This window comes from Prorops nasuta, unplaced genomic scaffold (genome assembly GCF_024137725.1).
Source record: "Prorops nasuta isolate Cenicafe-Biocafe unplaced genomic scaffold, Cenicafe_Pnas_1.2 PNAS00007, whole genome shotgun sequence".
NCBI classification, from domain to species: domain Eukaryota; kingdom Metazoa; phylum Arthropoda; class Insecta; order Hymenoptera; family Bethylidae; genus Prorops; species Prorops nasuta.
In genome coordinates, this window is record NW_027116804.1 from 9,495,666 (window position 1) to 9,510,037 (window position 14,372).

Consider the following 14,372-nt stretch of genomic DNA (forward strand, 5'->3'; position numbering starts at 1 on the left):
TAGAGTCAATACGAACTTTTTTATTCACCATTAGGTGATCTACAAAAGTCTCCATTGGATCTATCCTGTATCTCGCCGCGATTTGATTATATATAGCTGATGACATAATCGATTTTCAGGTTTCCAGCTATGTATAATCGAATCGAGACGAGATAGACGATAGATCCAAAGGAGACTTATGTAGATCACACCATGGTAAATAAAAAAGTCCCTATTGACTCTATGGTTATCTCGTCGCGATTCGATTATACAAAGCTGGATACATGAAAATCGATTATGTCATCAGCTCTGTATAATCGAATTGCGACGAGATAACCATAGAGTCAATACGAACTTTTTTATTCACCATTAGGTTATCTACAAAAGTCTCCATTGGATCTATCCTGTATCTCGCCGCGATTTGATTATATATAGCTGATGACGTTATCGATTTTCAGGTATCCAGCTACGTATAATCGAATCGCGACGAGATAAACGATAGATCCAAAGGAGACTTTTGTAGATCACACACATCATGGTGAATAAAAAAGTGCCTATTGACTCTATGGTTATATCGTCGCGATTCGATTATACATAGCGGATGACATAATCGATTTTCTGGATCCAGCTATGTATAATCGAATCCTGACGAGATAGACGATAGATCCAATGGAGACTTTTGTAGATCATATCATGGTGAATAAAAAGTTTCCTATTGACTCTATGATTATATCGTCGCGATTCGATTATACATAGCTGATGACATAATCGATTTTCTGGATCCAGCTAAGTATAATCGAATCCTGACGAGATAGAGGTTAGATCCAATGGAGACTTTTGTAGATCACGCATCATGGTGAATAAAAAAGTGCTTATTGACTCTATGGTCATAGCGTCGCGATTCGATTATACATGTAGCTGATGACATAATCGGTTTTCTGGATCCAGCTATGTATAATCGAATCGCGACGAGATAAACGATAGATCCAAAGGAGACTTTTGTAGATTATATCATGGTGAATAATAAAGTTCCTATTGAGCCTATGGTTATATCGTCGCGAATCGATTATACATAGCTGATGACATGATCGATTTTCAGGTATCCAGCTATGTATAATCGAATCGCGACGAGATAAACGATAGATCCAAAGGAGACTTTTGTAGATCACACCATGGTAAATAAAAAAGTCCCAATTGACTCTATGGTTATATCGTCGCGACTCGATTATACAAAGCTGGATACCTGAAAATCGATTATGTCATCAGCTCTGTATAATCGAATCGCGACAAGATAACCATAGATCCAAAGGAGACTTTTGTAGATTATATCATGGTGAATAATAAAGTTCCTATTGACCCTATGGTTATATCGTCGCGAATCGATTATACATAGCTGATGACATGATCGATTTTCAGGTATCCAGCTATGTATAATCGAATCGAGACGAGATAGACGATAGATCCAATAAAGACTTTTGTAGATCACATCATGGTGAATAAAAAAGTCCCTATTGACTCTATGGTTATCTCTTCGCAATTCGATTATACAAAGCAGGATACCTGAAAATCGATTATGTCATCAGCTCTGTATAATCGAATCGCGACGAGATAACCATACAGTCAATAGGAACTTTTTTATTCACCATTAGGTGATCTAAAAAAGCCTCCATTGGATCTATCCTCTATCTCGCCGCGATTTGATTATATATAGCTGATGACGTTATCGATTTTCAGGTATCCAGCTATGTATAATCGAATCGCGACGAGATAAACGATAGATCCGAAGGAGACTTATGTAGATCACACCATGGTAAATAAAAAAGTCCCTATTGACTCTATGGTTATCTCGTCGCGATTCGATTATACAAAGCTGGATACATGAAAATCGATTATGTCATCAGCTCTGTATAATCGAATTGCGACGAGATAACCATAGAGTCAATACGAACTTTTTTATTCACCATTAGGTGATCTACAAAAGTCTCCATTGGATCTATCCTGTATCTCGCCGCGATTTGATCATATATAGCTGATGACGTTATCGATTTTCAGGTATCCAGCTACGTATAATCGAATCGCGACGAGATAAACGATAGATCCAAAGGAGACTTTTGTAGATCAGACACATCATGGTGAATAAAAAAGTGCCTATTGACTCTATGGTTATATCGTCGCGATTCGATTATACATAGCGGATGACATAATCGATTTTCTGGATCCAGCTAAGTATAATCGAATCCTGACGAGATAGAGGTTAGATCCAATGGAGACTTTTGTAGATCACACACATCATGGTGAATAAAAAAGTGCCTATTGACTCTATGGTTATATCGTCGCGATTCGATTATACATAGCTGATGACATAATCGATTTTCTGGATCCAGCTATGTATAATCGAATCCTGACGAGATAGACGATAGATCCAATGGAGACTTTTGTAGATCATATCATGGTGAATAAAAAGTTTCCTATTGACTCTATGGTTATCTCGTCGCGATTCGATTATACATAGCTGATGACATAATCGATTTTCAGGTTTCCAGCTATGTATAATCGAATCGAGACGAGATAGACGATAGATCCAAAGGAGACTTATGTAGATCACACCATGGTAAATAAAAAAGTCCCTATTGACTCTATGGTTATCTCGTCGCGATTCGATTATACAAAGCTGGATACATGAAAATCGATTATGTCATCAGCTCTGTATAATCGAATTGCGACGAGATAACCATAGAGTCAATACGAACTTTTTTATTCACCATTAGGTGATCTACAAAAGTCTCCATTGGATCTATCCTGTATCTCGCCGCGATTTGATTATATATAGCTGATGACGTTATCGATTTTCAGGTATCCAGCTACGTATAATCGAATCGCGACGAGATAAACGATAGATCCAAAGGAGACTTTTGTAGATCACACACATCATGGTGAATAAAAAAGTGCCTATTGACTCTATGGTTATATCGTCGCGATTCGATTATACATAGCGGATGACATAATCGATTTTCTGGATCCAGCTATGTATAATCGAATCCTGACGAGATAGACGATAGATCCAATGGAGACTTTTGTAGATCATATCATGGTGAATAAAAAGTTTCCTATTGACTCTATGATTATATCGTCGCGATTCGATTATACATAGCTGATGACATAATCGATTTTCTGGATCCAGCTAAGTATAATCGAATCCTGACGAGATAGAGGTTAGATCCAATGGAGACTTTTGTAGATCACGCATCATGGTGAATAAAAAAGTGCTTATTGACTCTATGGTCATAGCGTCGCGATTCGATTATACATATAGCTGATGACATAATCGGTTTTCTGGATCCAGCTATGTATAATCGAATCGCGACGAGATAAACGATAGATCCAAAGGAGACTTTTGTAGATTATATCATGGTGAATAATAAAGTTCCTATTGACCCTATGGTTATATCGTCGCGAATCGATTATACATAGCTGATGACATGATCGATTTTCAGGTATCCAGCTATGTATAATCGAATCGCGACGAGATAAACGATAGATCCAAAGGAGACTTTTGTAGATCACACCATGGTAAATAAAAAAGTCCCTATTGACTCTATGGTTATCTCGTCGCGATTCGATTATACAAAGCTGGATACATGAAAATCGATTATGTCATCAGCTCTGTATAATCGAATCGCGACGAGATAACCATACAGTCAATAGGAACTTTTTTATTCACCATTAGGTGATCTACAAAAGTCTCCATTGGATCTATCCTGTATCTCGCCGCGATTTGATTATATATAGCTGATGACGTTATCGATTTTCAGGTATCCAGCTACGTATAATCGAATCGCGACGAGATAAACGATAGATCCAAAGGAGACTTTTGTAGATCACACACATCATGGTGAATAAAAAAGTGCCTATTGACTCTATGGTTATATCGTCGCGATTCGATTATACATAGCGGATGACATAATCGATTTTCTGGATCCAGCTATGTATAATCGAATCCTGACGAGATAGACGATAAATCCAATGGAGACTTTTGTAGATCATATCATGGTGAATAAAAAGTTTCCTATTGACTCTATGATTATATCGTCGCGATTCGATTATACATAGCTGATGACATAATCGATTTTCTGGATCCAGCTAAGTATAATCGAATCCTGACGAGATAGAGGTTAGATCCAATGGAGACTTTTGTAGATCACGCATCATGGTGAATAAAAAAGTGCTTATTGACTCTATGGTCATAGCGTCGCGATTCGATTATACATATAGCTGATGACATAATCGGTTTTCTGGATCCAGCTATGTATAATCGAATCGCGACGAGATAAACGATAGATCCAAAGGAGACTTTTGTAGATTATATCATGGTGAATAATAAAGTTCCTATTGACCCTATGGTTATATCGTCGCGAATCGATTATACATAGCTGATGACATGATCGATTTTCAGGTATCCAGCTATGTATAATCGAATCGCGACGAGATAAACGATAGATCCAAAGGAGACTTTTGTAGATCACACCATGGTAAATAAAAAAGTGCCTATTGACTCTATGGTTATATCGTCGCGATTCGATTATACATAGCGGATGACATAATCGATTTTCTGGATCCAGCTAAGTATAATCGAATCCTGACGAGATAGAGGTTAGATCCAATGGAGACTTTTGTAGATCACACACATCATGGTGAATAAAAAAGTGCCTATTGACTCTATGGTTATATCGTCGCGATTCGATTATACATAGCTGATGACATAATCGATTTTCTGGATCCAGCTATGTATAATCGAATCCTGACGAGATAGACGATAGATCCAATGGAGACTTTTGTAGATCATATCATGGTGAATAAAAAGTTTCCTATTGACTCTATGGTTATCTCGTCGCGATTCGATTATACATAGCTGATGACATAATCGATTTTCAGGTTTCCAGCTATGTATAATCGAATCGAGACGAGATAGACGATAGATCCAAAGGAGACTTATGTAGATCACACCATGGTAAATAAAAAAGTCCCTATAGACTCTATGGTTATCTCGTCGCGATTCGATTATACAAAGCTGGATACATGAAAATCGATTATGTCATCAGCTCTGTATAATCGAATTGCGACGAGATAACCATAGAGTCAATACGAACTTTTTTATTCACCATTAGGTGATCTACAAAAGTCTCCATTGGATCTATCCTGTATCTCGCCGCGATTTGATTATATATAGCTGATGACGTTATCGATTTTCAGGTATCCAGCTACGTATAATCGAATCGCGACGAGATAAACGATAGATCCAAAGGAGACTTTTGTAGATCACACACATCATGGTGAATAAAAAAGTGCCTATTGACTCTATGGTTATATCGTCGCGATTCGATTATACATAGCGGATGACATAATCGATTTTCTGGATCCAGCTATGTATAATCGAATCCTGACGAGATAGACGATAGATCCAATGGAGACTTTTGTAGATCATATCATGGTGAATAAAAAGTTTCCTATTGACTCTATGGTTATATCGTCGCGATTCGATTATACATAGCGGATGACATAATCGATTTTCTGGATCCAGCTATGTATAATCGAATCCTGACGAGATAGACGATAAATCCAATGGAGACTTTTGTAGATCATATCATGGTGAATAAAAAGTTTCCTATTGACTCTATGATTATATCGTCGCGATTCGATTATACATAGCTGATGACATAATCGATTTTCTGGATCCAGCTAAGTATAATCGAATCCTGACGAGATAGAGGTTAGATCCAATGGAGACTTTTGTAGATCACGCATCATGGTGAATAAAAAAGTGCTTATTGACTCTATGGTCATAGCGTCGCGATTCGATTATACATATAGCTGATGACATAATCGGTTTTCTGGATCCAGCTATGTATAATCGAATCGCGACGAGATAAACGATAGATCCAAAGGAGACTTTTGTAGATTATATCATGGTGAATAATAAAGTTCCTATTGACCCTATGGTTATATCGTCGCGAATCGATTATACATAGCTGATGACATGATCGATTTTCAGGTATCCAGCTATGTATAATCGAATCGCGACGAGATAAACGATAGATCCAAAGGAGACTTTTGTAGATCACACCATGGTAAATAAAAAAGTCCCTATTGACTCTATGGTTATCTCGTCGCGATTCGATTATACAAAGCTGGATACATGAAAATCGATTATGTCATCAGCTCTGTATAATCGAATCGCGACGAGATAACCATACAGTCAATAGGAACTTTTTTATTCACCATTAGGTGATCTACAAAAGTCTCCATTGGATCTATCCTGTATCTCGCCGCGATTTGATTATATATAGCTGATGACGTTATCGATTTTCAGGTATCCAGCTACGTATAATCGAATCGCGACGAGATAAACGATAGATCCAAAGGAGACTTTTGTAGATCACACACATCATGGTGAATAAAAAAGTGCCTATTGACTCTATGGTTATATCGTCGCGATTCGATTATACATAGCGGATGACATAATCGATTTTCTGGATCCAGCTATGTATAATCGAATCCTGACGAGATAGACGATAAATCCAATGGAGACTTTTGTAGATCATATCATGGTGAATAAAAAGTTTCCTATTGACTCTATGATTATATCGTCGCGATTCGATTATACATAGCTGATGACATAATCGATTTTCTGGATCCAGCTAAGTATAATCGAATCCTGACGAGATAGAGGTTAGATCCAATGGAGACTTTTGTAGATCACGCATCATGGTGAATAAAAAAGTGCTTATTGACTCTATGGTCATAGCGTCGCGATTCGATTATACATATAGCTGATGACATAATCGGTTTTCTGGATCCAGCTATGTATAATCGAATCGCGACGAGATAAACGATAGATCCAAAGGAGACTTTTGTAGATTATATCATGGTGAATAATAAAGTTCCTATTGACCCTATGGTTATATCGTCGCGAATCGATTATACATAGCTGATGACATGATCGATTTTCAGGTATCCAGCTATGTATAATCGAATCGCGACGAGATAAACGATAGATCCAAAGGAGACTTTTGTAGATCACACCATGGTAAATAAAAAAGTCCCTATTGACTCTATGGTTATCTCGTCGCGATTCGATTATACAAAGCTGGATACATGAAAATCGATTATGTCATCAGCTCTGTATAATCGAATCGCGACGAGATAACCATACAGTCAATAGGAACTTTTTTATTCACCATTAGGTGATCTACAAAAGTCTCCATTGGATCTATCCTGTATCTCGCCGCGATTTGATTATATATAGCTGATGACGTTATCGATTTTCAGGTATCCAGCTACGTATAATCGAATCGCGACGAGATAAACGATAGATCCAAAGGAGACTTTTGTAGATCACACACATCATGGTGAATAAAAAAGTGCCTATTGACTCTATGGTTATATCGTCGCGATTCGATTATACATAGCGGATGACATAATCGATTTTCTGGATCCAGCTATGTATAATCGAATCCTGACGAGATAGACGATAAATCCAATGGAGACTTTTGTAGATCATATCATGGTGAATAAAAAGTTTCCTATTGACTCTATGATTATATCGTCGCGATTCGATTATACATAGCTGATGACATAATCGATTTTCTGGATCCAGCTAAGTATAATCGAATCCTGACGAGATAGAGGTTAGATCCAATGGAGACTTTTGTAGATCACGCATCATGGTGAATAAAAAAGTGCTTATTGACTCTATGGTCATAGCGTCGCGATTCGATTATACATATAGCTGATGACATAATCGGTTTTCTGGATCCAGCTATGTATAATCGAATCGCGACGAGATAAACGATAGATCCAAAGGAGACTTTTGTAGATTATATCATGGTGAATAATAAAGTTCCTATTGACCCTATGGTTATATCGTCGCGAATCGATTATACATAGCTGATGACATGATCGATTTTCAGGTATCCAGCTATGTATAATCGAATCGCGACGAGATAAACGATAGATCCAAAGGAGACTTTTGTAGATCACACCATGGTAAATAAAAAAGTGCCTATTGACTCTATGGTTATATCGTCGCGATTCGATTATACATAGCGGATGACATAATCGATTTTCTGGATCCAGCTAAGTGTAATCGAATCCTGACGAGATAGAGGTTAGATCCAATGGAGACTTTTGTAGATCACACACATCATGGTGAATAAAAAAGTGCCTATTGACTCTATGGTTATATCGTCGCGATTCGATTATACATAGCTGATGACATAATCGATTTTCTGGATCCAGCTATGTATAATCGAATCCTGACGAGATAGACGATAGATCCAATGGAGACTTTTGTAGATCATATCATGGTGAATAAAAAGTTTCCTATTGACTCTATGGTTATCTCGTCGCGATTCGATTATACATAGCTGATGACATAATCGATTTTCAGGTTTCCAGCTATGTATAATCGAATCGAGACGAGATAGACGATAGATCCAAAGGAGACTTATGTAGATCACACCATGGTAAATAAAAAAGTCCCTATAGACTCTATGGTTATCTCGTCGCGATTCGATTATACAAAGCTGGATACATGAAAATCGATTATGTCATCAGCTCTGTATAATCGAATTGCGACGAGATAACCATAGAGTCAATACGAACTTTTTTATTCACCATTAGGTGATCTACAAAAGTCTCCATTGGATCTATCCTGTATCTCGCCGCGATTTGATTATATATAGCTGATGACGTTATCGATTTTCAGGTATCCAGCTACGTATAATCGAATCGCGACGAGATAAACGATAGATCCAAAGGAGACTTTTGTAGATCACACACATCATGGTGAATAAAAAAGTGCCTATTGACTCTATGGTTATATCGTCGCGATTCGATTATACATAGCGGATGACATAATCGATTTTCTGGATCCAGCTATGTATAATCGAATCCTGACGAGATAGACGATAGATCCAATGGAGACTTTTGTAGATCATATCATGGTGAATAAAAAGTTTCCTATTGACTCTATGGTTATATCGTCGCGATTCGATTATACATAGCGGATGACATAATCGATTTTCTGGATCCAGCTATGTATAATCGAATCCTGACGAGATAGACGATAAATCCAATGGAGACTTTTGTAGATCATATCATGGTGAATAAAAAGTTTCCTATTGACTCTATGATTATATCGTCGCGATTCGATTATACATAGCTGATGACATAATCGATTTTCTGGATCCAGCTAAGTATAATCGAATCCTGACGAGATAGAGGTTAGATCCAATGGAGACTTTTGTAGATCACGCATCATGGTGAATAAAAAAGTGCTTATTGACTCTATGGTCATAGCGTCGCGATTCGATTATACATATAGCTGATGACATAATCGGTTTTCTGGATCCAGCTATGTATAATCGAATCGCGACGAGATAAACGATAGATCCAAAGGAGACTTTTGTAGATTATATCATGGTGAATAATAAAGTTCCTATTGACCCTATGGTTATATCGTCGCGAATCGATTATACATAGCTGATGACATGATCGATTTTCAGGTATCCAGCTATGTATAATCGAATCGCGACGAGATAAACGATAGATCCAAAGGAGACTTTTGTAGATCACACCATGGTAAATAAAAAAGTCCCTATTGACTCTATGGTTATCTCGTCGCGATTCGATTATACAAAGCTGGATACATGAAAATCGATTATGTCATCAGCTCTGTATAATCGAATCGCGACGAGATAACCATACAGTCAATAGGAACTTTTTTATTCACCATTAGGTGATCTACAAAAGTCTCCATTGGATCTATCCTGTATCTCGCCGCGATTTGATTATATATAGCTGATGACGTTATCGATTTTCAGGTATCCAGCTACGTATAATCGAATCGCGACGAGATAAACGATAGATCCAAAGGAGACTTTTGTAGATCACACACATCATGGTGAATAAAAAAGTGCCTATTGACTCTATGGTTATATCGTCGCGATTCGATTATACATAGCGGATGACATAATCGATTTTCTGGATCCAGCTATGTATAATCGAATCCTGACGAGATAGACGATAAATCCAATGGAGACTTTTGTAGATCATATCATGGTGAATAAAAAGTTTCCTATTGACTCTATGATTATATCGTCGCGATTCGATTATACATAGCTGATGACATAATCGATTTTCTGGATCCAGCTAAGTATAATCGAATCCTGACGAGATAGAGGTTAGATCCAATGGAGACTTTTGTAGATCACGCATCATGGTGAATAAAAAAGTGCTTATTGACTCTATGGTCATAGCGTCGCGATTCGATTATACATATAGCTGATGACATAATCGGTTTTCTGGATCCAGCTATGTATAATCGAATCGCGACGAGATAAACGATAGATCCAAAGGAGACTTTTGTAGATTATATCATGGTGAATAATAAAGTTCCTATTGACCCTATGGTTATATCGTCGCGAATCGATTATACATAGCTGATGACATGATCGATTTTCAGGTATCCAGCTATGTATAATCGAATCGCGACGAGATAAACGATAGATCCAAAGGAGACTTTTGTAGATCACACCATGGTAAATAAAAAAGTCCCTATTGACTCTATGGTTATCTCTTCGCGATTCGATTATACAAAACTGGATACCTGAAAATCGATTATGTCATCAGCTCGGTATAATCGAATCGCGACGAGATAACCATACAGTCAATAGGAACTTTTTTATTCAACATTAGTTGATCTACAAAAGTCTCCATTGGATCTATCCTGTATCTCGCCGCGATTTGATTATATATAGCTGATGACGTTATCGATTTTCAGGTATCCAGCTATGTATAATCGAATCGCGACGAGATAAACGATAGATCCAAAGGAGACTTTTGTAGATCACACACATCATGGTGAATAAAAAAGTGCCTATTGACTCTATGGTTATATCGTCGCGATTCGATTATACATAGCTGATGACATAATCGATTTTCTGGATCCAGCTATGTATAATCAAATCCTGACGAGATAGACGATAGATCCAATGGAGACTTTTGTAGATCATATCATGGTGAATAAAAAGTTTCCTATTGACTCTATGATTATATCGTCGCGATTCGATTATACATAGCTGATGACATAATCGATTTTCTGGATCCAGCTAAGTATAATCGAATCCTGACGAGATAGAGGTTAGATCCAATGGAGACTTTTGTAGATCACGCATCATGGTGAATAAAAAAGTGCTTATTGACTCTATGGTCATAGCGTCGCGATTCGATTATACATATAGCTGATGACATAATCGGTTTTCTGGATCCAGCTATGTATAATCGAATCGCGACGAGATAAACGATAGATCCAAAGGGGACTTTTGTAGATTATATCATGGTGAATAATAAAGTTCCTATTGAGCCTATGGTTATATCGTCGCGAATCGATTATACATAGCTGATGACATGATCGATTTTCAGGTATCCAGCTATGTATAATCGAATCGCGATGAGATAAACGATAGATCCAAAGGAGACTTTTGTAGATCACACCATGGTAAATAAAAAAGTCCCAATTGACTCTATGGTTATATCGTCGCGACTCGATTATACAAAGCTGGATACCTGAAAATCGATTATGTCATCAGCTCTGTATAATCGAATCGCGACGAGATAACCATACAGTCAATAGGAACTTTTTTATTCACCATTAGGTGATCTAAAAAAGCCTCCATTGGATGTATCCTCTATCTCGCCGCGATTTTATTATATATAGCTGATGACGTTATCGATTTTCAGGTATCCAGCTATGTATAATCGAATCGCTACGAGATAAACGATAGATCCAAAGGAGACTTATGTAGATCACACCATGGTAAATAAAAAAGTCCCTATTGACTCTATGGTTATCTCGTCGCGATTCGATTATACAAAGCTGGATACATGAAAATCGATTATGTCATCAGCTCTGTATAATCGAATTGCGACGAGATAACCATAGAGTCAATACGAACTTTTTTATTCACCATTAGGTTATCTACAAAAGTCTCCATTGGATCTATCCTGTATCTCGCCGCGATTTGATTATATATAGCTGATGACGTTATCGATTTTCAGGTATCCAGCTACGTATAATCGAATCGCGACGAGATAAACGATAGATCCAAAGGAGACTTTTGTAGATCACACACATCATGGTGAATAAAAAAGTGCCTATTGACTCTATGGTTATATCGTCGCGATTCGATTATACATAGCGGATGACATAATCGATTTTCTGGATCCAGCTATGTATAATCGAATCCTGACGAGATAGACGATAGATCCAATGGAGACTTTTGTAGATCATATCATGGTGAATAAAAAGTTTCCTATTGACTCTATGATTATATCGTCGCGATTCGATTATACATAGCTGATGACATAATCGATTTTCTGGATCCAGCTAAGTATAATCGAATCCTGACGAGATAGAGGTTAGATCCAATGGAGACTTTTGTAGATCACGCATCATGGTGAATAAAAAAGTGCTTATTGACTCTATGGTCATAGCGTCGCGATTCGATTATACATGTAGCTGATGACATAATCGGTTTTCTGGATCCAGCTATGTATAATCGAATCGCGACGAGATAAACGATAGATCCAAAGGAGACTTTTGTAGATTATATCATGGTGAATAATAAAGTTCCTATTGAGCCTATGGTTATATCGTCGCGAATCGATTATACATAGCTGATGACATGATCGATTTTCAGGTATCCAGCTATGTATAATCGAATCGCGACGAGATAAACGATAGATCCAAAGGAGACTTTTGTAGATCACACCATGGTAAATAAAAAAGTCCCAATTGACTCTATGGTTATATCGTCGCGACTCGATTATACAAAGCTGGATACCTGAAAATCGATTATGTCATCAGCTCTGTATAATCGAATCGCGACAAGATAACCATAGATCCAAAGGAGACTTTTGTAGATTATATCATGGTGAATAATAAAGTTCCTATTTACCCTATGGTTATATCGTCGCGAATCGATTATACATAGCTGATGACATGATCGATTTTCAGGTATCCAGCTATGTATAATCGAATCGAGACGAGATAGACGATAGATCCAATAAAGACTTTTGTAGATCACATCATGGTGAATAAAAAAGTCCCTATTGACTCTATGGTTATCTCTTCGCAATTCGATTATACAAAGCAGGATACCTGAAAATCGATTATGTCATCAGCTCTGTATAATCGAATCGCGACGAGATAACCATACAGTCAATAGGAACTTTTTTATTCACCATTAGGTGATCTAAAAAAGCCTCCATTGGATCTATCCTCTATCTCGCCGCGATTTGATTATATATAGCTGATGACGTTATCGATTTTCAGGTATCCAGCTATGTATAATCGAATCGCGACGAGATAAACGATAGATCCGAAGGAGACTTATGTAGATCACACCATGGTAAATAAAAAAGTCCCTATTGACTCTATGGTTATCTCGTCGCGATTCGATTATACAAAGCTGGATACATGAAAATCGATTATGTCATCAGCTCTGTATAATCGAATTGCGACGAGATAACCATAGAGTCAATACGAACTTTTTTATTCACCATTAGGTGATATACAAAAGTCTCCATTGGATCTATCCTGTATCTCGCCGCGATTTGATCATATATAGCTGATGACGTTATCGATTTTCAGGTATCCAGCTACGTATAATCGAATCGCGACGAGATAAACGATAGATCCAAAGGAGACTTTTGTAGATCACACACATCATGGTGAATAAAAAAGTGCCTATTGACTCTATGGTTATATCGTCGCGATTCGATTATACATAGCGGATGACATAATCGATTTTCTGGATCCAGCTATGTATAATCGAATCCTGACGAGATAGACGATAGATCCAATGGAGACTTTTGTAGATCATATCATGGTGAATAAAAAGTTTCCTATTGACTCTATGATTATATCGTCGCGATTCGATTATACATAGCTGATGACATAATCGATTTTCTGGATCCAGCTAAGTATAATCGAATCCTGACGAGATAGAGGTTAGATCCAATGGAGACTTTTGTAGATCACGCATCATGGTGAATAAAAAAGTGCTTATTGACTCTATGGTCATAGCGTCGCGATTCGATTATACATGTAGCTGATGACATAATCGGTTTTCTGGATCCAGCTATGTATAATCGAATCGCGACGAGATAAACGATAGATCCAAAGGAGACTTTTGTAGATTATATCATGGTGAATAATAAAGTTCCTATTGAGCCTATGGTTATATCGTCGCGAATCGATTATACATAGCTGATGACATGATCGATTTTCAGGTATCCAGCTATGTATAATCGAATCGCGACGAGATAAACGA